Below are 4,464 nucleotides of genomic sequence, written 5' to 3' on the forward strand. Positions count from 1 at the left end.
ATCTGGAGCACCGTTCCCTTGAAATTCCTTCTCAATCTCTTTTTTTTCCTTTTCTCCTTTTTTCCTCGTCCGTTTTCTCCTCCTCCTGCAGAGGGAGTAAGCTGGAATATCGAGAGGGCAGGTTTTGTTCACACACATCGGCGCACAGCTGGTAGAGAAAGATCGGGCGAGCGCTCCTCCGAGAACAACTTTAGCTTACCCATGTTAAGTCGTAATGGCCAACTGGCTATTTTGAAAGATATCGTTGCATTTTCGGGAAAACTGGGCCGTAGCTGATCGGTCGTATTGATAGTGGTCACGTTCTGGTCGTGACGATAGTCCGGACTGTCTTCGGCGTAACCAGGGCAAAGGATTAACACCCGACCGTATCTGTTTGAAGAGAACGAGCAAACCGGCGCCGAGGAGGCAGCTAGAGCGACCCAGGGCTGGATGCGCTCGGCCGTTATCTCCCCAGCGACCCGCAATGGGGGAGACTAAAGTCATCTACCACCTCGACGACCAGGAGACTCCGTACCTGGTCAAACTGCCCATCGCAGCGGACAGGGTCACTCTCGCGGACTTCAAAAATGTCCTCAATAAACCGAACTACAAGTTTTTCTTCAAATCTATGGATGATGACTTTGGGTAAGTTTGAGGATCAATACGGCGAACATATTTTTTTTACACGTTTTACGGATGTTACAGACGTGTTTGGTTTTAATTTTACCAAGCCGTTGATTTACTTTTATATTTTCTTTTCGCTATTAGACGAGGCTAGTCGGCTAGCAAGCTAGCCTACTTCTTTCTGGTGTTTCCGACCCCATCCTCCTTTGGTCCTGGTTTGGAGTTTGGGGACACACTGTTCGTACGGGCAGCGGGGGTTGAATCGGAGGTGTGTTTCGAGAAAGTCTTGGGCGCTTTGCTACTCACAGAAATCGTTTAAAGTGTCATGGAAGCCAGTTCTTTTTCACAGTCCTAACTGCGTCCATCTTGGAAATGGACGGCTCCTATATAAGGCTATTGGCAGCGTCGGGGAAGGGGATGGGAGGGGGAGAAGTGTGCTTCAGTTTGCTTTGGAAGTACTCAGAATTTTAGAAGGAGAGTCTCGGTAATGTCGGAAGGTTTGTTTTCGTTCTTAAAAGGGGGTGGAGGCATTTTATAGGGTGTCCAAGGTCAACTAAACCGCTGATGTTTTGGGACTAAAGAGTGACGGGGGTGCAGGTCATTACAATAATGCAAAGCTCGCCATATGTTCAGCGGGGGGTGAATGTTGTGACATCATCGCTTGTCTTTGAAGAAGAGAAAAACAAAGATGACTAGTCATAAGTGAGCAAGGCTCGTGCTTTACATTAAGACGGGATTCGTGACACGTCCTTTCCGCGAGACGCGCGCGGCGGTCACCCTTTTTGCGGTCTTGATTGACGTGCCATTGTCCCCCGCAACGCCGACTCTTGTCACATTTTGCCCCGTCCTCCTTTCGAATAATGTTTCGAACTCCGAACAACTTCACTAACAAGGCGATACTTATCTGGGAATATCAGAGGGAAAAGGTGAAAATGGCGGATAGAGACCGAATGGGAGGGGGGTTAGTTGACGGACTGGCTTCTTTTGTTGTCAAAAAGAAAGAAAGGAACACGTCTCCTTTTGTCCTGTTCGTTTTCTCACACACACTTTGCGCTTAACACTGCTCTCGCTTGGCTGTGTGTTGCTGGAGCGGCGGGGAGGAACTCTCTAGAGCACCTGGAATGCCGGAGTTGGAAACGGCACATCGCCGGGGAATACAGCACGCTGTCCGCTGATACAATGAGCAGATGTAGGCCGGAGCCGGAGCCGCAGACTGTGAATTACGGTTAACTTTCAGAGTCGCCTCCCTCTCCGCCTCTCTCCCTCTTTAAATGCAAATCCATACAAAGCGGCGGGTTTGCTGTTGTTGGCAAGGCATTCATCTCCCAAATTCCACACACACACACACACACACACACACACACACACACACACACACACACACACACACACGCGCCCGCGCGCAAGGCTAAGGTTTGAGAGGCAGGGCTGTGCTCGTCGCAGCTATGTTCTCTGCGCATGTGCCGCTGCCCTGTCAAATCCATACGTAGCCGTGTTAACGGTGGGACGCCGCATTATTCCGGTAACCGCGGGGATGACCGAATAGAGTGGTCGCCATGTATTGTGACGCAACGCATTAGATCAGCATGATGGCATGGTCACTGCGTACATGGCTATTACACTATGATTACGTGATCATCGAAAACTGTCTCACAAGAGTGGTACAAGATTTAGCTATTTCCCGCATCTACGTTTCTGTAGTCTGTATTTTTTCAACTATAGGTTGCTTCGGGCACGCCCTTGTCCGAGGTGAAACGCATGGCATGTCAACGTGTGTATAATGTACGACACGTGTAACGTAATGTAACATTGATTTAAATGGAAATAGTATGGGTTAATAATGCAATCTAGTTCCCACTACACCACCGTGTCACCTTGGTAACACCAGAATCTGCTACAAATAATAAAAAATAGCTTAAACCGCACCTGCTTTTGTAGGCAGTAGAGTCTGCACAATAAAATGAAAGATCAACTCTCACAGAGTACGTATTACTATTGATCTGTATGTACTCTGTTAGAGTTAAATTAACACTGGGTATTTTACTTTGTGCACATGCAAACACGCACTTTTCCACAAGCATGCACACACACACTGTCTCATGCAATAACACACACACATACACAGGCATTGCACACACACACACACACAAACACACGTCACACACATGCACCCACACTCTTGACAGTGTTATCACAAAAAACAGCCGTGTGTAGGACTTTCACACAACAATAGGATATTTTTGTAAGCATGTAAAGCATGTAGCTTTCTCAATTTATGTAGCTTTCTAAATTTCTCCATTTAGGGGGCGACATGGCTCAGGCAGTAAGAGCAGTCGTCTGGCAGTCGGAGGGTTGCCGGTTCGATCCCCCGCCCGGGCTGTGTCGGAAGTGTCCCTGAGCAAGACACCTAACCCCCAAATGCTCCTGACGAGCTGGTCGGCGCCTTGCATGGCAGCCAATCGCCGTTGGTGTGTCAATGTGTGTATGAAGAGGTGAATGAGAAGCATCAATTGTACAGCGCCTTGGATAAAGGCGCTATATAAATGCCAACCATTTACCATTTACCATGTAGCTATGTAGCTCCATAGGGCAGCTAGCTCTCGACCCCTGTACAGACCCCCCTTCCCCCCATGTGTTCATGGGTTTGACTCCCCCCGCTCTGTTCCGTGACCCTCTCTGCTTCCCTCAAAATACATCAGGAGGGTGGACTGTCCGCTCACCTTGAAAAAAAAAAACACAATCCTTTAAGAACAGTTGCATGTTCCACACAGGTCCTCTTGTTGCCGTGCAACAGTCTCCGTGGTCCGTAACCCTGTCCAATTTGAATTCTGTTGCATCGCTAACGTGAGGACAGGAATGCCCCAGAGCTCGTGGGCTTGCCTGGGAATAACCGACTTCCTGCTGTTATGGCTGACGCGCCGAATGCAACATTCTCCACTGTCGTAAAAATCATTATCACTGACAGACTTTGGTTTGGGCTGTGCCTCACACCGGTTGTGTTAATCATTGCTCTTTTAATTGCTTTAGCAGAAGCACTTAAGTGACACATGGTGGAAGAGTTATCATTATTATTATTATTATTATTATTATTATTATTATTATCCATCCATCCATTATCTTAACCCGCTTATCCTAAACGGGATGGTTGGGGGGCTGGAGCCTATCCCAGCATACATTGGGTGAAAGGCAGGAATACACCCTGGACAGGTCGCCAGTCCATCGCAGGGCACACACACCATTCACTCACACACTCATACCCACGGGCAATTTAGACTCTCCGATCAGCCTAACCTGCATGTCTTTGGACTGTGGGAGGAAACCAGAGTACCTGGAGGAAACCCACGTGAACACGGGGAGAACATGCAAACTCCACACAGAGAGGCCCCGGCCGACGGGGATTCGAACGCAGGACCTCCTTGCTGTGAGGTGGCAGTGCTACCCACTGCACCATCCGTGGTGCCTATTATTTATTTATTTATTTATTCATTCATTCATTCATTCATTCATTCAGACTTTTGACCATTTACATGGTAGGATGTTTCACTGGAGCAGTGCAGGTAAAGCACTATGCTGAAGGGGGGAGTTCCCCTGCCCTGAGATTTGAACCTGCAACCTCTCGAGGTATAAGCCAATTTCCGTCACCACTACCCCACCCCCCACTGCTGTGCATTCCTTCCTCACAGCAGACCCGGGTCAAATACATAATTGTTTTATATTTCTATACTTTTCTGTGCGTGGTTGATCTTGCCTGGTGCAGTTGAGCCAACCAAGAGGACCAGAACGTGAGGTTTTCACAGGTTCCAATAAACCAGGCAAGCTCAGTAAAGTGTACAAAAAGTATGTGAATCCAAAACCATGACG

At 48.2% G+C, this 4,464-nt stretch overlaps 1 pseudogene; it reads left to right on the forward strand.

The window, feature by feature from the left end:
- Positions 1-4,464, forward strand: part of LOC133129038 (segment polarity protein dishevelled homolog DVL-3-like) — a 34,408-nt pseudogene continuing 29,944 nt past the window's right edge.

The sequence above is a fragment of the Conger conger genome, chromosome 5 (genome assembly GCF_963514075.1).
Source record: "Conger conger chromosome 5, fConCon1.1, whole genome shotgun sequence".
Lineage (NCBI taxonomy): Eukaryota > Metazoa > Chordata > Actinopteri > Anguilliformes > Congridae > Conger > Conger conger.